Here is a 25,193-nt window from a genome sequence, read left to right on the forward strand (position 1 = left end):
GGTCGTAATGAGGGCGTACACTGCACATGCATACTGCATAAAACATGTGCTGTAGAATTCATGTTCTGAGGACCTTTCCTCAATGCTGCCTCATACGTCTTACTGAATGCAACTTCCTTGTGCCTGTCCTCTTGCCCTTGAAAATAAAGTACCATTCCTGTATTTTCTCTGCCAGGTGTCCCCTGCTGCCTATATGTCTCTCAAAGGTGGCTGACAAGTAACATCATCCTAGAGTGACTGTCCACCACAGCCTGTCTTCCCCCAGTAGAGCACTCTGCACCTGTCACCCTCAAGTCCCCTTCCAAACTCGTCTGCCTTATCTGTACACCTCCTCTATAATTGTATCAAAGTTCCTCTGCCCAGGTAAATTAGGGACCCACACTTGCCCCTACCAGGATCACCTGAGATATGGCTGCCACAACATCTGAGCCTGACATAGTGGTGATGGTGAGGGCTGTCAACTTCTCTGCCAGCAAAGTTGGCATTCTGAGTGAGTCCTGAGGAACGATGAGGGTCTCTTCAGAACTTGGTGCAAAAGCCTGTCTAATGATTTGGGAGACAATTATGGCGGCCATAAAAGCAGATGGTGTGTCAATCCATAGTGTAGATAGCATGAATGAGTGTTTTGGATGACGCGTGGATCCAGAGCCAGAAATAGGCCAGGGCAATCATAGAGGTATGTGCAAGCATTAAGGTCCAGTCTTATGGTGACTAGAACGTGACAACTTTCCAGGTGTAGATGCTAGAGAAGGTGAGTCCACTATTTCATTCCCAGTTTCTTGATCTGCATGCCCACATCCAGGCTGCTGGTACGGACATAAAGGGAAGATGGTCAAATCATGTTACACTGACATGAATATGAAGGCGTGAATGTCGTGGTGAGGATGGGAATACCCCCTCACTCATGGGTATGTGTCAATACATTTTGTTGCGTGGTGTAGCATTGGGTTACAATACTTAGACCATGTGACACATAGGTCAAGTTGGTGCACTCAGAGCTCATATGCATCTCACAAAACAGTGTATGAAAACTCCACAAGCTGTAAAAGTCAGGTGTACCGACTATTCTAGTGCACATTTGTTTTTGTGTCCTGAATACCAGAGATGTACACATGAGTCTTTGGGATGCATTAATAAGTGAGTAGTGCAAGGACATGTATTATATTGTTCTGCACACACTACATCCCCCTTGGACACCATTCATGTTCTTCTGAGGAATGCAGTCTTTGTGGGCCTGTGGGAGGCAAATGGGGCTACAGTGTTGGTTGACTTCCATATCACACAGTGCAGGCCTTCCAATCTATTGTTTGGTGTGATCATATAATTCAAGCTTTGTTCTGTCTCTTGCTTATTCCAGGGATGTGACACTGATATGTATAAGTCGGACATGTTACTGCTGTGTCAGGAAATATTATGTCACATAGTGCAGGCTTGATGGATGAGCCACAGTTTAGGCCTCTGGAGATGCCACAGACAAATCCTGTTATTTTACATAAACTGCGAGATGCAGAATGCAAGATGGACATACATGGGGGAGTGACTTGGAGGTGAAGTAGCCATGTGGCCATGTGTTATTTACATTCAGTGTGCTGTGCTTGCAGATATGCATGTGACCCCAGCATCAGTGTAATAGACAAATAACACATGTGCATAGGAATAACAACAGGATGGGCACTAGTCACAGTTGTGCACAGGCATGCATATACGAGTTCTTACAGAAATATTGATGTATACTTCTTATTTTGCATTGTTTATTGCAGCTGAAGTGGAAGCGTCATCTTGGGAGGAACTGCATGCCAGGGACCAGGCCGCCAGACAGCATCATAAACCCCAGGCAATATCCCAGTCATCTAACTCTGTGCAGAGGCCAGTGTCTGAGCTTGTGGACTCCTCCAATGACACGGCTGATGAGGGCTATGATAACTCAAACATCATTGTTCTGGACACCTCAGTGGCAAAGGTAGTGGGAACAGTTTTCCAGGAGACCAAATTACAAAGGAGCATGCAAACCTTAATTGAGGAGGGCAGGGTTAGGTGTTCAGGTGGAGGTGGAGATCAATGAGGGCCTGCCATCTGAGTCCAGTAGAGAATCTGAGAGGGGGGTCACATGCTGCAGATATGGTTATGAGACATGAGGGTATGCATAAAACTCTGGAGGCTCAGACTCGTGCCACATGCTCATCCACAGCAGTGCAACATTTCTTCTCTGATGCCTCCTACCAGAAAACAACCACTTCTTTTTGGAAGAAGGCGCCATTCTGGCCACCGTCCTCCAACTGTTGGTGGGTGGATTGCATCAGACCAATGACATGAGTGATTCAGTACTTGCCAGTTAACAGCAAGCTGCACAGCATCACAGAAAGGTGGTCATGCTCTTCAGCCACCTGTTGGCAGCACTTGGCAGAAGTGGTTTCCAGAGAGTTCTTACGTCACTGGTCCCCTCCTCCAAATCCGCATCCATAGCCAGACTACCTCAAGTGGGGCCTCCATGCCTAAACTCAATTTGGGCACTTCTGGTGCTGTCCCACCATCAGCGGCAGTAGATGCACCTTTGTCCCTGGTGGAGTTAGGTGGGGGGTACAAACGGAGGCAGGCAATGCAAAATCCATGGATGCACTTCAGAGGGAGGTGCAGTGCTCTAAAACTGCCTTGGTGCCCAGGGAAGAGCAGGCTGTGATATGCCAACAGACGAGCCAGGAATGTGTCACAATGGGTTCCTCTCTCTGAAGCTGAGCACCTTTGCAGGGGAAGAGCCATCACCTATGTGTGATTGGCATGAAACTGGAGCTGTCCCATCAAATGACGGCCCATATGTGATGGCAGAGAGAGAATGGTGTTCAGCAGCTCTGGACAATCAGAAGACAAAGGCAGGTGAAGCACTGGGTGTGCACACAGGTGCTGGCTGTGCGCACACAGATGAGACAGCAGGAGGAGGAGAGGTATGCGGCCCAGGCTGCAGTATGTGCAGTAGCCATTGCCAATGCCAGGCAATAGGCTGAGGAAGCCATAGACTGTGCTCAGGTTGCCATTGTGGAGGAGTCTCACAAGACTTCCAAGGACATAGAGGATAGAGGGAGGCAGGCTGGAGAAACCTGCATGGGGACAGATGTCCAACTCAGGGAAGGCAGTCAGGAGGCTGAGTTGAACATATAATAGTAGAACAGGAGGGAGACCATGTTTGAATGTGTTTGGCCCATCATCTTCATGGTATGTGTTGTGTTGTTACAGGGTTGCAGTGCATTCACTGTGGGTTTATCAAGTGATTGACATGGTTGTGCCATTAAGGTTTTGTGGTTCGTGGTACTGAGTACATATGTGTCAGGGATACATTTCCACAGTGTGTCGATGTGTACAGAGTACTGTTAGTAAGTGACATATTGACAGTTATCCCCACTCTTATGGGCACAGGGCCTCATTACGAGTCCGGAGGTAACCCCGCCGGTGACACCGGCGGGTTGTCGCTGGACTTGTAAAATTTTACCAGCGCCTGACTTCCTGGTGCCACTGGGAGTTTTCAACTCTGGCGGACCGGGAAGTCAGGTGCTGGTAAAATGTAAGTCCCCAATTCCATAGAGTCCCATATGACTCTATGGGAGTGGGGACTCAGAAGCACCAGCACCATTGTTAACCGTGCCTGCGCTTCCGTGAGAAGTCTGCCTACCGTGGCCACTGTGCCCGAGGCTCATCTGCCATGGCAGGCAGACACGTAGTTTACCGGTCTGGAAACAAGGGTGTTGGTGAGCTTACCAGCACCTTTGTTTCCAGACTTGCAAACTCATATTTTACATTCATGCGAAGGCTTTATAGTACTGTTGATGAGGTGCCCACATAGTTGCATGGTATGCACATTTGTTCTGACTCCTCTGCACCCAGTGACTCTAACAGTCCCATCTCTCTGAAACATCCTTAATCCCCCATGATGTAGAGAACACTCATGTTTCCAAGTGTTGGTTTCAATGTGTGGGGGTTGGGTCCATTCACATTTGGTCCCCACTGTCCTTGAGATACATTGCACATCAGGTGCCCCATGCACTGTAAGCAGGCATGAAGGCATCTGTGTGGAGTAAGGATCATCCATCTCTGACCAACACACTTATAGCATGACACATTTTATCCTCAGTGTTTCATTGCCGGTGTACATGTCAAGGCTTGCCCAGTGTATCGAAGGTTGTTCACTGTACTCATTATTTGCATAGCCATAGTGACAAAGACTCCTCGTACATGTTGGTATCATGCACTATTGCATGTAGTGTTCGGTACTTTATACGTTACATATGGGGGACCAATGACATACAGTGTGTGATATGCTTTCAGTGTGTCCATGTTACAGCAGGGTGAATGTAGCACATGCTAATTTATTGCAATTGTTCTATGAGTTCTTCTGGCACAGTTTGGCCTATATGAAGAAAATGTAATCTTCCAAATGTGTTGTTGGGTTGTTGAGGAGATAATCGGAGCTGTAGAAATATTTGCATTTTTCATTGAAACATATGTGATAATGTATTATTTGATTGAGGAAGCACTTTTTACGCTAAAAGAGCATGTGTATGCATATGGAAGCGTGTAGCACAGAATGAATAGAAGGGTGCAGGTTAATTAAAAGGGGGCATCACAGGCAATTGAACAGCAACATATTTAAAAGCAACCAGGGGATGCAAATGAAAGTATTAGATGGGGCGAAGTCAGGTTGTGTTGGGACTGAAGGGTGTTCGGAAATGGGTTTTGCGTGGAGCTAATCCGCACTGTTCAGAGAGTTTTGTTAATTCCTAAGAGGTACACGTAAGGCGTTGAGTGAGTCAGATGTTGAGGCCTAGGAGGTACCAGAGAATAGGGGCAATGGCACGGAAGTATATTCTTAAAGGGTTTTCTTTTATGGCTCAGCATTTTTGTAGTTAGCACATGTCCTTGTTTGTGGCACATTGTAGGACTCAGAAGGTGCACATTTAATAAAGGAGGATGATTGTTGACTGGAGAGAGATAGCCTTGTAAATGCATGTGATCGATTTGAAGGTGACATGTATTGTAGGTGACAATATTAGCCATTGAGAGGGAAGTTAATTTGATTTTAATAGCAGATTACTTAGAAGTGAATTGCTGGAGGATTTAGGAGATCTTTTCAGGGTGCCAGGGTGGCCGGCAGAAGCACACCCAGACAGACATTGCTAACATCCAGATGGGAGAGGACAAAGGCATGGAATATTTGGCTGGGGTGATGCATTTGATTGCACTTCAGGTTCACAATGTGTACCAATATTGTTTATCAGCATCTATACAAGAAGGAGTTTGAGTCCCATAGTGAAACATAAGGCTCTTTGCACTGGTGGTGAGCTCCTGTCTGTCAGAATACCTCTGTCACACCCACCTGCTTAGACCTGAGCCTTGATTTCGTTTCCTAACTATTACACCACTGTGCATCTGTTATCCAGGTCACCAAAGAGAAATTCAGGTGTAGTAATGGACAAATACCATTTGTGTAGCGGCTGTTCGTTGGAAGGCAAACACCCACTTTACATGCTTCTTAAAAATTATGTGAGTTCCATGTGTTTGTTTTTTTAAATGGTTCTGTCTGCTTCCTGCCCAGGCATTCCATCCCCACATTCAGTGGTATTATCCTAGAGAGTGCATTGCTGCTGCATGGCACACATTACCACACGCATCATCTGCATTGCATCATCAGATTCACATGGTTCCATGTGAGTGCAACACACCAGTACTGCATCTAGTTTCTCAAAAAGGTCAACCACACTCTTGCCACAGACATCAACCACCATGGCACAGGAAGAACAAAACACCCATCTGCCAGAAACGTCTACAGTATGGTGCACAAAATGAGTCACACTCTCGTGGTGAAGGTCCAGTTCAGCGATGTCAAGGGGGACATACTTACCAGCTGCAGGAATGATGGGAGCAGGGACGGGTATCCCTACATGGGGAAGGGACACAATTGACAGCTGCAATGGTTAGTATATGTTCTGAGTGCACATGTGCAGCTCGTGAAGTCTGGGTCAAGACAGGGGTGGGAGCGCTCAAGGGGCGCACATGGGGTCTAGGGGGCTCGAGGTAAGAGCACAGGGTAGAAATGGTAGTATAATGCAAGGTGAACAACATAACAACCATTATGGGGCGCAAACTGCAGGTGAGTAAACCACTTGGATTTCACACAGACGGACCCTGCATAGCAGGCAGACATGAATTTCACGAGCACCTCGTAAAAGGAGTGTGATGGAGAAATGTTGCAAGCTGGCTGTTCCCAGGAGACAGCAGTCACTAGGAAAGAGGACCGGCAGACATAAGCAAGGTCAGTGAGCCATGCTCCTGGACGCTCACTGGGAAAGGGGACAATTAAACAAATAAATGCATGCTCTAGGACGCAAAGTCACAGTGGGGCCAGCAATTTCAACTTGCCCCTTGGCAGGTGGGCCTTGGAAAGATGCTGTGGGACAAGGGCACGAGACGGGAGGGAGCCAATCCGCAGATGAGTTTTGGTGTCCTGGAGATGCAACAGTATTTTGTGTCCTTGCTGAAGTCTGCGAGGCACCTTGTTGGATGCTGTGTAAATGTCTCCCTTCCCACAAGCGCAGAGTCTCTTGTTTCTCATGTGTGCTGAACACCGGCATTAATAAATTAATAAAGTTCCAGAGGTCAGCATGATTACGTATGGTTAATAAAAAGTAACATCTGGGGATAGAGGGACAAGGTCTGTGATGTCACATAGGTGTAAATAAACAGAGGGGTCCCGATTGTTTTCTCCAATCATTTTTGATTGTCCTATGTGTAGCTATGGAGGAATGATGTAGTCCCACCAAGCAGCTTTGTAGAATATCTAATATGTTGCAACAGTGCTCGCAACTGCTTCTGACTATGTAAATAACGTGTAAAGGTGTACAAAATGTGGCAGCAGTGGATGGTTTTGTCAGTTCCTATCAACCAGTTCTATGCCACTGTGCTGCTTGATTTGTGGAATAAACAGTGTTACTTCTTGCTTGCTCTACACTCCTTTTTGGATTACTTTTCCAGTCATTATCTGTTTTGAGAGGACACCTGATACACTTTACAGACTATACATAATGAAAGAAGTTACAGCTGTTTAGTATGTACGGCACACCATACCCCACACCCTGTCTTACACAACTCAGGAATGTGTGCACCACACACAGACGTCTGATCAACAATGGCAATGACAGATGTAACCTGATGAGCATTGCCAAGGTGAAAAAGTAATGCACAGTGCTCTTCGAAGTCATGAAGCATAGCAGCATGACAATCAGTAAACTACACATAGCCTGCTCCAACTACAACTGTGACGCCATGAATTCGTAACTGACAGCACAACACACATCCCTATTTGCACAAATAGTGATTGTATTGCTGGCAGGTCAATCAGTATGAAAGACATTGCAGCAGACCTCTTTTCAATGGAGGCCAAATTGAACTTGATGAACAACCTCCCTGCCTCGTTAGTCAAGACCATTCCACCAGAAACACTATCCCCTTTTAAGGGACTCAATCACAGCCCCGTAGCTGAAGACTCTATGCACTCAAAACTCAGAATGGAACAAATGCTTGTGGACCTCAAGTAAATAAGAGTAGATCAACTGAATGGTGGCAATGGCCTCAGGAAGACCTTCATCCAAACATTCTGCCACCCCAAAGATGTGTTGTACATGCTGTGACATTACTTATCAAAGATCTTAACATAATGTTACTTATCTCCCCCACACTCGTGGAAATGCTTTGATTCCCACGATTAGTACCTCTCACATTCAGATCCAGCAGAATTTTACAAAAGGTAATCTCACTGGCATCTCCAAGCTACATATCTGATAGGCTCTGGTTCTCTGAAAGCATAGTATCCACCACACAGCAGATCATGTAGTAGTTGTAAAACTTCACCAGTACAGGTAATGCAGAAGGCAAAGTCATGTTTTCCCTGTGTACACCACCTTACTCTGGTATATCTTCCCCATCAACATCATACTAACCCCCTTCCTGTAGATGATGTGCTACATGTAATTCCTCGTCCATAACACCTAGGGGTAAGCCACTCCAAATCCATGCCCAAGCTCTATTTTGTGTATCTGTTCTACGTTGCTTCCTCTCCTGGTTTCTTGCTGATGACTTGCTGCCTCATTGCCCACACATCCCCTACCATGGTGTTGACTCCACATTCACTTGTATTGATCCCTTGCTGTCACCTTCCCTTATTGTGTACTTTTGATTACGAGTATTTATTGCATCTCTTGCTTCTGGAAGGAGATTCTTTGCAAACAGCCTACTATATTGATGATTGTGTTTCATGTTTTCTGGGTGCATTGTTTGATGGGGCAATTGCAGCTGATGATGCTTTCAAGAGTGATGTGGAGTTCTTGTAACAGTGAGTGGCATTCCTGATTCACCTGAGGTAGATTGGCCATGATGGCTTCCGCCTGTAGCTTGTTCACTGATAAGAAGGGTTGTTTACAGTGTTTGCAATATGTGTCTTTTGCTGGGGTGATGTGGGTAATGGGGAAGGGTATTGTCAATGGGTCATGAATTTTCAGAGAGATTACAGAGGTATGACATAGGGTGTGTATGTGTGTGATGATAAGCACATAGATATTGTTTCTTTGTTGCATTATGTCTTATGCTTGTTGTGCGAGCCTCAGTGTGAAAGAGTCAATGGAGATTCCTTAGTAGTATTTGGTGGTGGTTAGTGGTTGTGGTTTGGGTGGGGGCGTACCTACATATTAACCTGGATTTGATGGTGGGAGGTGGGTATGCCATCTGTCACATGAATGGTATATGTGTTCCTGCTCGGTGTGACTCAACATTTGAAAATGGTGTGTTTCCGTGTATGTATGTTGTTTGGGCACTTCCTATTGTACATGGCTTTCTGTTGCTTGTGATGTATGTTTTGGTCATTCACACGTGGTGGTTCCTCTTTCAGGCTTATCCTGTTTGTATGGACAGGTATTGCCTATGAACATGCAGTAAGTGGCAGCGTTGGCCTGGTGGGGCAGGTCATTTTGTGAGGGGGTCAGAGAGAGTTCATGTTGACCTAGCGGGGGCAGGTTGTTTTGTGAGGCACTGACTATGATAGTGCCACTCACTAGCCTGTCTTTGCCTGTTGCTTTATGATACAACATCCACTCCTTAGTGTCGCGTGTTGAGCAGGGATGCTGCTGTGCAATGTGGCTCCTAAGTGCAGTGTCGAACTGTGCTTGGGGAATGTTGTAGGCGTGCACAGTGTTACACATTTTACTTTGTACTGAGGGGTTTTGCTGCAACATTTACTTGTGAATCAACACATGAGCAGCAGTTTTGGTATGCAGATTTTTAGCGGTGGCGCTTAGACTTTACACACTATTTCTGCAATTATTTTTGTGAATTAGTCACTATGTGCTGAGCATTATATGTTACTCAAATCGTACTTATGTGGTAAACATTTGCAGTGTGTTCCTTGTAATCAGATGCCTTTGGTAAAATATGGGCAATACATTGTACATTGGGATCATTTATTCTTGCAGTCCATCAGCTGCAATGTTTATTCAGACCACTAGTTTTAATTTCAGAAATCACTGCCTATCGTTATTATACATAATCAAGCAGAGCAGCAAGCTAATGAGGTAATGAGGAGCATGTTCTTGATCCTGGAAAGGTGAGATATTTGAAATAATACTTGATGATGTTCTACATTTTATAACAGAAATATCCACATGATTCCCTTATTAGAATTTGCAATAAAGTATGATTGGTCAAGTCACGAAGAAACGATACATTGTACCTGCACTTTTTTTGTAAATCATATGACCTACCTATGACCTACATTTATCTGAAGGATGAAAGCTTGAAAGTTCCACGTTTCAAGAAAACAAATGATCACTAGGAATGCCTTTGTCTTTCTTCTGTAATTGATGTCATTAATCATTGCATAAAAAATGTGTGCACTAACGTTTTAAAAGAACACGTTTGGATTTAAACATAAACAGGACATTGTTCGAAAGGAAAACTCTGAGATGTTTATTTTAACTAAACTTAGCGTTAGAGAATGGGTTGCAAGAGGGATACTTAAGTTCCTCTAGGGATCGCATGTATTAATGTTATATAAGGCGCTATATAAATGCAAAATAACATAACATTAATGCTAAGGACAATGGAGGTCATCACAATTCTCTGGTGCAGTAACATTGTCAGTAAAAGTTCTGGTAAACCCAGTACAGGCAGTTTTACCAGACCAAGGAAACACAATTTAGCCAGGGAAGGGAATGATTTATCTCCAGTCAAGAACTGGAGGTAAATTGGGCCTCCACCGGCAAACATATGCTGGAATTACCAGTACTAGTAATACCGGCGTTGATAATTCTGGCAATCCCCTCCCATGGAGTTCCATGAAATGAGGATTTCCTGCCGTTGCCTGCACCTGGAATATCCAGGTAATACCGGTATATCAGACACCGGTAACGGCAGGGCATTTTCCCGGTATCCTACCAATATTACCTACAGGATACCAGGAAACTAGTAATGAGAAGGAATGTCTCACTGACTGACATAAACGTTGGATGGAGAGTATATCTACTGTAGACTACCATGCATCATGCATTTGTGAATATATGCTAATTTATGAACTACTATTAAACAATATATGCTTTCCATCCTACCGCTGTATATGTTTTCTTTTATACAATTTACAAAAATGACTCTGAATCTTGATATGTTTTACATATTTTACGGAGATCTCTCATAATAAGGGATCTACACACACAACCTCTTGTTGGATACACGAAAATGGGTGTGAAATTTTCATGAACAGTTTAATTGTGCGATTATAAATATAAAAAAATGGCCCTCCATATTAGGTCTTATTGACTATCTTTGTTTTAGGAAATGTTGATTTATTTACATTTAATTGACATCAGTATGAGGCTACGTAGGTACACGCAATAACGTCATCACATACTGATGACGTCACACGGTTGCAGAGTACAGTGCTCTGTACTTTTCAAATACATTGAGTTTTTTTGTATGATTATATGTACAAACATCGCTCTACATATTAGGTCCTATTGACTTTATTTGTGTTAGGAACTGTTGATTTATTTATATTTGAAAAACGTCATCAGTGCCCGCATGGCTGTATGAGGCTACATGGGTACTTGCAAATGTCTAATTACATTGTGATGGCATCATACGTTCTGAGACTCCCCACAGTCAATTGAAAAGGATAACGATGGACGCTTAAGGCATCAGATCTTAAAGAACCTTGATCTCTGGTCTTATAGGAACTTGAATATAGAAGAATAGGTGCGTCCTGTGAGGGAACTACAAGACATAGATGATTACAAGTCTAGGAGCACACAACAAAGGGTTAAGTCTCTTCAGACCATTATTGGTAGAGACCTAAGGAGACAGAAAAAAGGTACCAATTTAATATGAATTGTTGTTCAGGCTGTATTGATACTTGAAGGTTAACATTTCTTGTTTTTGAATTTTCATTCATGTAGACTTATACCACTCCATCAGATGTGGCACCAAAACTATTATTTAATCTGTTGAAAGGTATGCAAAATGCATTTTACGGATTATCATACATCACTTCAGGTTTTGGTACACATCACATACAAGTTTGCAAATACACAAAGTAGATTTTGACCGATTGGTGGTGCCTACTCAATCATCTGCTGCAGTTACAGAAAACTAACATATCAATGATTGAAGCTAATACATTTAGAGGACAGTACATTGTCCTGGTATTGGCTTCTTCATCATAAATGCAGGCGGTTCCATGCCTATTCTTTTGCTTGATCGCCAAATGTTATTATTGTAAACGCTACTGAAAACCCAGTCATCAGGTTCATTCATATGAAAATAATGGTCAAAGTGCACATAATATGAAGGACAATGCATGTTAGCATTAACAACAGCAATCAAACAAACATGTGTGTCCACTAACGTTTTGTCCACAACGTGTCAGTGAATCATGTTACATCTGCACCAACACTAGCTCTCTGACACCAATCCACCTCTCTTACTACACTAATCGATAGCCAGAAACATGAGAGGCAGGCAAGAATATACTCCAGCACACGTTGAAGTTGTGGCAGCGCATGCTACTAAAAGCAGCGCATTGTTGCATAGCAACCAGACCAAAACATACAAAACATACAAGTAAGGCTGCCTCTGCATTACGCATGCGCACTAGATGGGGATGGGAACACTACCATCCAGTCTACAGCTCTGCAAGGACACCGTGGCCAGAGGTAAGCCTGCAAAATACGTTCGCTCATTTAGATAGCCTCTTTTTGAAGCGTACTTGGGGTTTCAATGTTAGAGGCAGACAGGATTTACTATAAGCACCTGTAGGAGCGAGGGGTCGAATCATAAGCCTATGATCAACCACACAGTGTTCGTTAAGGAACCATTGCCGTATCTCATGGGCAAAGCTCAGGCCCAGGGCATTCTTTAAAATGAAATAGCGTTTTCACAGAGAAGCTGTAAATAAAGAACGAAGTAATAGACTCTGGGTTCCATTGTAACCAGTCAGGAGCCGCTTTAGGCACCAGTAGGAGCCCGCGGATCCGACATGATCCAGTTGATCTCTGCACCAATGTGGGCAAAAACCCCACTAGCATGGACCAACTTTACAAAGCCAACAGCGGTCCAGGGCGCATTTTACACAAAATAGCCCCTTCCAGCACAAAAAAATGGAAATGACTAAGCAATGATAGCATGCTGCTGCAAGAAGTACCAAAATGAATGCCTAATCCTATATTTTCATATTTATAACAGATAAGGTTAGTAGCCACACGAGTTACCCAACTACCGAGATGGGTTACTTCGCTTACAGCGCACTGAAAATCTGCCAAAAGAAGAAAATAAGAAATTGTTCTCCAACCTGAGGCACTGAAGCAATCAGTAACGGTATGACTCTTCACACACACCAGGGATTCACAACCTAGCAAAAAGACACCAATGTCCTAATTTAAATTTTCCCACTTTTTAGATTCACCTACAATAGGTGTGGTCAGCAAGACACACACCACAGCTTGACTCAGTAGTCCTGAAGACAGCATCAGAACACGAATAACCTCAGTTCTTGCCAGAAACACCAATAGTGTCGACTAGACAGATGTTTGGTCATGGGAACCATACTCTAAGTCACTATCAGTACTAACCTCTCACTTTGTATAATGCACATTGTAATCTTGTGATATGAATGCTTAATATGACAAAGGTGTGCAGGTACCAAAAAGTGTATTTGGTCTAATATAGTAAAAAACAACCTCAATTAGGTTTTTATGAAACAATTAAGGAAAATAATAATGTTATTTGTATAAATGTCACATTGGTGCTCTTTTTCCTGCATGCACAGATTGAATTATATGACCTGTGTTTTTGTGTTGTGAAAAACTACCGGCAAGTGCCAAAAAGGTGGGGTACCCTGAGTCCTTTGTCATATTCCCTAGTTCGACAACCTCATTACATAGGCCCCCCTAGATCAAACAAGAGGGCCCCAATACACCCCACAAATATAGAACAGGTATAGCCCCCCCCATATCATCGTAGAATTGGTCACGGAGTGGGAAGATGAACTCACATCACCCACCATGTGCTCCCAAGCACTGATCCCTGTGGAAAAGGTGCTCACTGCTCTGCATTTTTTGGCCACTGGCTCATTCCAGCGGACCACCACCATAGTAGGTGGCATCTCCCAGGCAACCGCAGTCTCACTGCTTACACCAGGTGTTGGCAATCATAACTGCACATCCTTCTGTCCTCCGACATATCTATATGCTCATAACACCAGCAGAAAGGCAAGAGTAGTCTAGGATTTTTATGGGGTGGTGCATTTCCCAAAGGATTCTCTACGTCCACCTCAAGCAGCAGAGCACATCTACCGAAACTGGAAACATTGGCACTCCATCAATGTTCAGGCTGTATGTAATGTCAAGGGCATCATTACTAAAGTGTATGCCAACTATCTTGGTAGAACACATTATAGTTTCATCTTCAGGATGACCCAGCTACACTGAGCCCTAGAAGCAGGGGAGCATGGCAATACATAGCTCATTGGTGAGTATGAATGGCCATGCACATACATGCATGTTGCACACAGACCAATAGACACTGCCAACAATGAAAATGACAACCAGTCTCAACTCTACAGGGGACAGTGCCCCCCTGTGAGCACATACATGATGATGCCCATATGCAACCCCCAACACACCAGCCGAGATAAGCTATAGCACTGGCCTTATTGCAATTCAGGACATAGTGGAGCGCACATTCGGAATGTTCAAGTTATCTATCCGCTCCCTTGACCACTCTGGTGGTGTGTTGCTATATGCACCACCGGTAGTCTGCAGGATAATTGTGGCAACACAATGTTGCAACACGGCATGGAGTCCCGGTGAACATGGTGGTGGCACACCATCCACAACAACAGGCACACAGCTTGCACATGGCTGGGCAAAGGACACATGGAGAGGCTGCACGTACCCAGCTTGTGCAATCTTTTTTCACCTAAAATCCTTCCCATGTGGAGTGCACACGTCCCACCAAATACCAGGTGCCATTCAGTGATGATAATGGGCCAAGCCACTGTGCCCACAAAACCACCCTGAGAAACAACCCTTGGAAGTGCAACATTTTGTGCATCCCTTAAAACTAAAAAGACATTTCATTTTGTGTTTCCTAAAGAAACACATTGAGAGGGTTTACATGACTACCACCATGCCAACCGTTAAATGAAATCACCCCTTTGGCACCAAAAACATCCCATATGACCAACTAACATGCCAGTTAAATGTGTACACAGTGATAAATCCTGAAACATGTCTGATCTTCAAGCTTCAAAAATGAAAATGGACACCAAATACAACAAAGCGTAATGACATATAGCTGCACACATGTCCTAGAATGTGCATGATACGTGTATACATGTCCCAATTGTGGGGTGTAGAAAATCAGTGCAATATTGATGCACGTTACAGAATCTGGCAACATGACCACAATAAACTGCATGCCAAAATCAACTATTAACAAGACGTAATAGACAATTGTGACAAAGAGGGCGACCCACCAGAATTGACACATTCGGGCATGCAGCAGCTAAACTAGCCATTCCATAACAATCAAGATAAATGCATATCTTACCTGTCCCCTTGGCATGCAGTCGACAGTCAAATTTCATCCCATGAAATAGCCATCATTCCCTGATGGAAGGATCTGCAGACAATGAACAAAATGAAACAGAGTGCAGCTAACACATTCATGGACTCAAAAACTCAAGACCCACAAGTCCCTTCAGTGACATACAACACATGCAAACAACAACTCACAAGACAACCATCAATATGTGTCCCAGCACACATGAAGCAACACTTGCACACTGCATGCAAATCAAACACATAAAACATACACACAGACAAAAAACAACCCCCACACTGCCTGTCCCCCTCGATGATATGTATCAAATGTGCAGGTCACATATCCCCATTCACAAGACAATGTCACATACACAGTGCACACATCAGTCAACACGTTGCATGAAAATGAGAAGACATCACATATGAAGATAATGGAGCTGCCAAAAAAGCAGGGACAACCCCGGAAGACTACCAATGACATGACAAGGCATGCCATCACCTGCATAGTATTGGACAGTGCACTGAGCACAGCCATGGCATCCCATAATGCAAAGCACAGGAATGCAACTACACAAACACTCACCTCTTGCACTCCAGGCAGGATCACGCTTGAAGCAGCAATTCACAGAGGCCGATGTCAGACTGCAAAGTTGGTCACCAACTGCCATGGAAGACAGAAGCAGACAAGACAAAGCAATGTGATAATGCAAGCAAGGATAAATGCATGCTAAACGTAGGATGCAAAGTAAAAGATCAAGGTCAATGCATACTTCATTGTGACAGCATAAAGTTGGTACAATTGTGCATTCAATTCAATTCAGCATTACCATGGACCCAGCTGTGGTCAACTTGAAGCTGCAAATACCATTGTGCAGCATGCATGGGAGATGCATGTGAAAACACCAACACTGCAAAACGTAATGGGCTGGTACACAACATAGCATCCCAAAAAAGTGCATCAATGGTTCCATGGTTGTGGCTTGTAACTGGGACTGGACACCATCATTGGGGAAACCTAAGCAAGAGAGGCCAAATGTGCAGACAAACCATTGCCTCACAAACATTGCAAGGGATGTGAAGTGTCACTCAGTACACATGGTCAAAGTGCAATGAGACACACACCAGCACAACCATCAACATCTGTCACAGGCTATAAACAGCCGGCCTTGCCACACCAACCACCCAAGAAAGGCCCACAAAATTGGAACTCCCACAATTGTGAATATGAAACCAGTGGCTCCATCAATCCATAGAAACAACACCATGCCCAGACCTATCACCTGAACTACACCCTGTGGAATGTGCACCCATGAAATAGTACTGGTGCCCCACAAGGAAAGTCAATCCAAAGTGATCACACACAGTGCAAGACTCCCAGCCAAACAGCACAAGTGTTTGCAAATGTCCTTCACCTACCTGTACAGGGTACACACCTGCCGATCACACAATGCAACTCATCAGGAGACACATCCCCTAAATCCAATGACATGCAAAGTAACAACAGAAAGAACATGCACATCCATAACAACACATGAATGGATCCTGAAAATATGCAGAGAGCACCCACTGCAGAAGCAGCACAGGGTGCAGGGGGGGGTGACAGGGCACAGATTGGGATCTGCCCATGATTGCATCATACCACAACAGAGAGAGTGGCATTGAGAGGGAAAGCAAAGTAAAACACACATCAAGGAGTACACTACCTGGATTGGAGATGGCCAATGACATGCACTACACCACAGTAGGTACAGGCATAGATGAGTTGACCGAGGGAGGTAACACAGTGACATGACTACCACTTAAATAACCATCACGGCATGATAACATGCAAAGCAAATATAATTAAAGTTACAAATAAATCAAACACAGTGAACCATGATGTATGCTAAACATGCAAGACAGTGCTCATGCTTACCCACTGACTGCACCGGCATGGTGTGAATCCTGCATCACCTTAACCAAGAACTGTGTCTCCAAATTATTGACAGGAGGGCAAATGCCTGGTGGAGGGCAAGGGGAGCATGGACATCAAAGGGTACAGGGTGTCTCCCCTGTGACAGCAGTCACTGCCACATCACAGATTACTGAAACAACATGGGAGAAGATATTACAACAGGCATAATGAAGTAACTCTCACACAGCACACATGTGCCAGGAAACACTGAACCCATAGTTACCTTCACATGCAATCCTGTGCACCACCATGCAAACATGTAGGTTGACCTCACTATGCATGCCTGCATGTGCACCACTTCAAATGTCATAGCCTTGAGAGGTTAACTGCAGAACTTGAGGAAAAAAATAAATAATAAATAAACCCATTGAAAGGTCAACTCAAAAATAAAATGCCAACATCCGGTCCTGGGGTCAACAAAAGTATCAAAAAATGAGGAAAACAAATCAAATATGTCCATCATGGACCAGTGTGGGGCTGGGTCCACCCAAGAGGGGTAGGGTGGATGCAAAAGATAAAAACCTCCATGGGCTAGCAGACTGCACAGCTATGGTGGACCGGGAGGCATGTCTCTGCTGGCAACACCATCCTGCGTTGAATCAGAAGGTGGAAGTGGTGCTGGAGGCTCATCACGCAGTGCCTTGGCCTGGTCCTCAAAGGCAGCCACCATGCATCACACTGATGAATGCACCAGCAGACTGAGAACTTGGAGGTCACTATGCACAACCTCATGGGTTGCACTGAGTTCCTGCGTGATTGTCTGCCTCAATGATAACATCTCGCAGAACAATCTTCTGCTGGCTGCCTCATCCTCACAGATTGCAGCCCTGGGGCCAACAATTCATTCCTCAGGGCTTCCCTGTGTGCTCGACCCTCTGCAAGCAGGGATGCCTGCAGACACGGCAGATCTGCCCATCAGCCTCCATGTGCAGCCTGTGGGAGCGGCATGTGGACCGCATAACCTGCAGCTGTTGCTCCACCTATGTTGCTGGGGGAATCATGGAAGTGGCCAACCTATCCATGCCCTCGGCCAAACTCTCAAAGGCAGCACCCTGTCAGTGTGCAGAACACAACATCTGCTGCACCCACTTGGTCTGCCCAGCATGCACATATCCCATGTGTGCAGGGGCCACGCCTGCCTGATCCAAGGGAGCATGGCCCTTGCTGTGGTGCCCCTGTCCCTGGCTGCAGGACTGCAACACTCCATTGGTGCCCTCACCTCCGCCAGCATTGAAGACTGTACATCCGGTTCAGCATCAGAGCTACTTCAGTTCAAAGAGTCAGAAGTGTCTGCAGCATAACTCAGGTTAGTCTGTAGCACCAGTGGGTTCTCACGGCATGCCATGCCACGTCCTCCACTGGTGGTCTGAGGCACCACAGACTCTTCATCCTCCACCTCCTGTGCATCGGGTGCCTCTTCACCTGCACATGGACAGAAAAATACATGTGGAGTCATGTGCAACGGGTCTACAGTAAACATGCTTATCACATTGCTGTCATGCAACAATATGCAGGGCATGTCACCAAATGAAATACAGCATCCACACACAATGGACAACAAGCTATGTGAACATGGCATATGCAGACTGGCAACAATGTTCCCTGCTCATGGCCATTCTGCCAGTGGACACATTGCTAACCAACAGGGTCGTTAAGAAGCACATTATGGCCCATGGCACCGCAAACTGTTGACTTATGGCAGTGAAATGGGCATGGACATGTGGTTCTGTGACAAGCAATTACATCACATGTCAACAGGCAGACACACATATCCACATCCAAGTCCGCATCCAAGTCTGCATCCATCACATGCCACACCAGTGTTGTCCTGGTGCAGGGGATGTTGTCATTTCTGAATCCCAGCTCGAAGGGACATGGGGCTTGAACAGAGACCTGTCTTAATTCATCTGTAATATGTACATGTAATGTCAACTACTTGTGGATCTGGGAAATATGTATTTGAATCAAATATAGATTTGTGGGCAAATTGACCAGGGGAGGATCCTCTGACCCATAAACAGACCTCATCATGATGACAATCCATTTCCTTCCCCCAATCATGGGAGAGGGGAGAATTGGGCCAATGACAAGTAGAGAGGGGCAGGCTCAGTTATGCCAGGCACACACCCACTTTCAAAACACATAAAAGGAACATTGAAACCCAGGTAGGAACATTCACTTTCCACTTTCTTGCAGGACGCTTTGTCGGGAGACTTCAGACTTCACATCCAGCGATCCAGACTTCAAATCCATCAATCTCCAGAACCTGTAGAAGAAATTAACTCCAGAATTTGTAGCAGAGAGGCCTGAATCCACAAGCTGAATCCTCTTCAGCAGGCCTCAAAACCAACCAAAATATTCAACAGCCAGGCGAGCTGTTTGACATTTTTGCCAAGAACTTTTGCAAGAACCTGTAGCATTATCCAGAAAGCAGTGCTGTATCCGGAACCAGAGAGAACCACAAACCAGACCGTTGTGAGCAGAACCGATGCTTGACAGACCCAGAGAGCAGAGCTGACCCAGATAGCCGGGACTTCAGAACCACCCGCCGGGAGTCCCATCCAACCTGACCAGACCTTGACAGCTTATTTCAAAAATATAGTGTGAGTACTCACTGTGCCAAAACCAATCTCTTAGTTTAAAATAATCTAATCCAAACTATTTTAGCCTATTAGGACTGCCTCCTAGAATCGTGTCATTCTGTCATCTTTAAAACTGAAAACTGTCATCTGTCATTCTGAGCTTTAAAATTTCAAATCTGAAAAACTACCTTGACTAAATCGGCCGTATCTCCGGAACCGTCTGTGCTAGGAGCGAGTTTTAATGGTCATCTTAAAGCTAAGATGCTGGGCTTTCCAAGGAACCTAGAACCGATGTGCTACCCCTTATAGGGCCTCCGTAATTACGCTCGACGCACGCAAATAAATTTGCCACGATTTGACATTTTGCACAATTTCAGGCACGTGTAAAAATCAGCAGCTCCTTGCTTTCCTTTGCTAAAATTCGTTTTAACCTGCTAGTTACTCATAGAGCATTGCTAAAATGAACCTGAACTAATATAAACTAGATATCACCCGCCCTGAACCCCCTATAGGGAATTAAAAGCCTTTTTAGCATATTTCTCACTTAATTGCAACCACATCAAAGTATCTTGCCTGTGTTAAAACCCATACCTGTTTTCCTCTAAGCTTGCTAGGGGGGAACTGAATTATATTTGATTGCATTCCTGAGAACTGTGTGTCTTCTTTCCATCTCCTTATATTGCATAAAGGGGGGAGTGAATTGTCAAGGAAAAGTGATTACATTGTCTTTTGCTGAAGCCATATCAAGTTATTTTCTGTGCTGCATTTCATTCATCATTGCGTTTCCTTGAACCATATAAAGCATTCTTTCTCACCTCATTCTTCTGTTGCTATTCATAAGTAACCAAGAACTGTGCTACTGTAGGATTACCTCTTGCTGATTACTGCTCATATTCACAAGTGTACTATCCATTATCAATTTATTTATAGAAGTGTGATATATATATATATAGAGTTGGTACTCTTGTTCAGAGAGGAATTGCCATAGCATTTCGGTGCTGGACTGCCCATATGGGTGGGACAAAGACTGATATGCCAATGGATATTTCCCATCTGAGAAAGGTACAGTGAGCAAAAAGCGTGTGCTGCAAACTCTCATCGCAGAACAGGTTATCATGCAATGTTCTTTCTGGAGAGGAGCGCCTGCTACCTTTTTTGAAATATTTGCAAGGAACTTGGGGTTGGTCACCCTGAGTTACCTTGGGGCAACCAGACGTGGACTCCCTGCTCACTGTGCTCAGATAGGCACAGCTTCAGCTCACTGATGAGGTTCAAGTTAACAACAATCATTTTACTGACCCAGCACTGTGAAAGGTGGTGGAGATGTGTACTCTTACAGTAGTGGTTGAGTGTATTACAAAAGTACATATTTCGTTTTTCTTTCGTCCACAATTTTTTCAGCTCTACCATCCAGTGGAGCCACTCTCCAAGTGCCAACACCGTTCGGTGAAACTGCCTGTTCTGCCTCAAATTATTTGATTCTACAAACCAGTGGACCCATACTACATCCTCTACACAGGATAGTGTTCCTGGCTTACTCTACAACAATCATATCCTCTTCCTGAGTCGTAGCTCTCACACATTCTAGATTATACCTCCATTTCATTGTCTCATCTTACTATTGGAACAACTGACAACTCTTCTCTCTATATTCTCCTACAGCCTTGACCAAATGGGTGGTGAGAAGGGGATCTATCTTATGACCTAGCGTAACCCTCTTGAGTAAAGCTTAAGCACATTGTGCCCCTCTACATAGTCAAGCAATAGTGCAGTGGCTCCAATCTTCAACTCCTTATCCATCTTCTGGCTTCACCCACATGATTTTCCTCATTTTCATGTAGTACCACCACCTCCACCTTCACTCCCCTCAGCCCTCCACCCACTCAAACTTTGTGGATTATGCTACCTGCTATGCCTTGAATACTTTCCTCCAAGTCAATACAAAGGTCAACGTATTAATCCACCTTCTGCATGTACTCCTATTGTGGCTCTGCAAACACCACAACCTACTCCAAATTTGTAACCACATTCTTCTCCTCACTCACTGTCTGTCTCCCTATCGTCAGTCTCTGACATCCCTACTCAAACACTGTCTCCACAACAACCATGTCTCACCCCGCAACTAACATATGCCCCAACAGCCGCAATGGCTGCCTCTTCAACAACTGGCTCCTTCTCAAACACTGTCTTCCACTCCTCAACTACTGTTATCCCCTACTAGCTCTCTATCTAAACGCCCTTCCACCCACATTCTAAGGCTCGCACTCTACCCCAACCTCTGGCAGAGATGTTGAGGATTAGTCTAGCTCCTAATCCTCTGCCCGCATCACTAATTCCACTTGAATTGACATGTTATCTAGGGTATCAATATGCAAAGCCCAAATGTGCCTGAGGTGTTAATGTGCAAGATACAGAGCAATTGACAAAAACAAACAAAGTGATTCTTGCAAGACACACGAATGGAAAGGTACTTCAAATCCACAACAGCAGGGAAGGTGACAGAACACATGCACAGGAAGACTTTTTGGACTCAAAAACAATGGAGGAACTCAAAGGTGTCAGGACACTTTGAAAAAAATTTGGGTTGGCAAGATGGGAATATGGGAAAGCACAAGATACATTTTTATTAATTTTTAAAAAAAGGAGTGTGAGTAAAAATTGAGCGTGTGAGAGGGAGCCTAAAGAACACACACAGACAAGTGGAAAAAACAGGTTTCAATAAACAGCAAACTAGAAAACACCTACTGTGCTCTCCTGAACTTGTCAAAAGTACCCCAAAGCATCTGCAAATCCACTGGTTTGTGAGTCTCTCCTATTCACTACTAGCGAGACAGCCACACAAAACTCACAAAGGAAGCAGGATGCAATCGGTTCTAAAAAAAGGGCCTCAAACCTGTTTTAGAAAGGCCGAGGAGCTCTGTTTGGTTTGGCAAACCCCCCTCTCGAGACCCAGGCCTTGCAATTTGACAGCAGGCCTCAAACTGCAAGACCAACTGCAGGATTGGACCCAAGTTACATCCCATGGGACTCATTCGGTATGGGTCAGTACAAACCCTCCCAGGAAAGCGCAACGTTTACACGGGCCACATTTGGTCAAGTCTGAGTAGTCCTAACTGAACATTTTGCTTTTTACATATGCTGTCCCGTTGTTTACTCTTTGACACTTCCTTGAGGTTCCTAAGCATTTATTTCATGTACTGCATGGAAGTGAATACGAGGCCAGAGGGGCGTGCTGGTGGCTACAAATGACGCATTAAAAGTCCTATAAGTGAAATACGAAATCATGGTGGGGCCCTTCTGGAAAGGGGGCATGGCCAAATTGTGTATGTGTGCCATGGTTTATAGATATGTGCAAACACTAACATACATTGTGTATACATATTTGCTTCTAATAATGTGTGTTGGTGCTAAACAAGATAAACAGTTGTATTACCCACTTTAGAGATACATAATAAAACGAAAGCACATGCACCTCTATGGGTTCACAATAATACGAACATATAGATCTGCACACATACATATATGCACATGGACATTTGTACATACACGTACACAACATCATGTGGTAACAGACAAACTGCATATCACGACTTTTAAGTGCTTTATAGGGGACTTTTCCCTCTACTGAACTGTCATAATAGGAGCTTTAAATACCACATATATGTCGACCACACCCTCAAGTCCCTGCTGTGTGTGTACTCGGCCTGCACTTAGGGTGCAGGTAGATTGGGGTATCCAGTGCAGCCAGTGTGGCAGTAGTCAATGGTCCCTACCAGCAGTACTTAAGACCCCTCCCATCATTGAAACAAGCCCATTGTTAGCAACGCGTCGACAATGCCCAGGTCATCCATGATCGAAGGTGACACTTTTTGCAGCTAATTAAAGGTGAGTAATAGCATTACAATTGGTTATTTTACTTTTCATTTGGAGTGAAATCCCCAATGGGTGACACAGCGAAGAGCAAAGGACTGAGTCACGGTCCACCACACTTAATAATTGCCCAATCCATCATGTCGTTGCTCTGGGGGTGGTAGATATTTAAAGTGAGACAGAGTTTTCAAACACCTCCCGCCACACACACATGCACAGTTGCTGGCTGCCCTGCTTTACAGACACATCGTCCCTGCACCCATGTCTTTCCACTGCCACTGGGAGATAACGTTCTATCGGGTGCTCCTTGTGGATTGCAGAGGGAGGCTGCACCACAGCTAGCCCCAGCCCACTTAAAGTCTTGTACAATTTGCTGGATGCCCTGAATCTTGTTTAGCAGAACTCTGTCACGCTGCAGTAAGTAAACAGCAGGGGCATTATTTCATTCACCAAGATTCAAGGGGCGGCAGAAGTGGCATCACACGGCCTTTGACATCAAAGGGGCATCAAAAGATGTGAAATCATATGATCGTTAATCCGAAGAACATCACATATCACTTCGGAAAAGCGGATGCCTTCTGAATGTGGACTTTGTATTTGAGCTGCATGACAACATACACTTATGGGATGCACACTCCCAGGGTGATTTCCTAAAGCTCCACTTGATTCTAATGCTGTGTGATATGTACAATTGCGGTTTGCCATGCAATTTTGGATGTTTAGTCATTCCAGATAAATAATGTGTGTCTTTGTGCTCTCTGCAAGAATCCATATGCCTGTGTGACGTAAGTTTAGCCTTTATGGGCTGTCTTTGTTGACAATGTGTAGGAACATGCAGTCCAAATGTGCAATGTTTGCTTGTGCTGTGTGCCTTTATAGAGCTCTCTATGTCGATGCAAATGCCGTAGAGTGTATGTAGTATGCATGATGTGAACATCTGAAATAACCCTTAGAAAGCTACATCAGCATCCTCTTCTCCTGTCACCTTTGGGCCGATTGCAATAGTCAATTCTGGTATCCAAGAAAACCACTAGATCAGGCCTGTCCAACTTTTTTGAATGTGGGGCCGAAGCATTAACTTTTTGTCACCCGGTGGGCCGGCGAGCCAAAAGTGAACACCCTCAACCAAAGCTGTCTATTCAAAAGCGATGGTGTGTGACCTTTGCGGTAATTGCTTGATGTGTGGATATACCGAAGAGATAAAACAAATTAAGTTGAATCAATCGTGCACTTGGGTTTTGAACGAAATGACTAATTGCAATTCTGAAAATGTGTATCTGATCACACGTCCCCGCGAGCTGAAATATATCAGAAAAAACGAATAGGAAATGCAGAACACGAATGATAGAACATCGGAGCTGCATTACAAATAAAGCGATTGCTACTCCCATGGTGAAACACTTTATAGAAATGAAACACACACATGAAGATTTCAGATGGGTCATTCTAAAAAAAATTCATGGCTGTACCAAACAAGAGATAGATTGCAGACTTTGGAATTTTGAACAGAAAATTATTTTTGCCAGTCTCATATTAGAGGACTTAACGAGGAGGTTGAGTGGCACCATGTCAATCTATGAGTTGTTATGTGCTTTCAATACTCTGGTGTTTTTTGACTACCTCACTGCAATGACGGGCTTAATTTGAATTGCATTTCTGTCA

This window comes from Ambystoma mexicanum, chromosome 6q (assembly GCF_040938575.1).
Source record: "Ambystoma mexicanum isolate Mex_15411 chromosome 6q, UKY_AmexF1_1, whole genome shotgun sequence".
NCBI lineage: Eukaryota > Metazoa > Chordata > Amphibia > Caudata > Ambystomatidae > Ambystoma > Ambystoma mexicanum.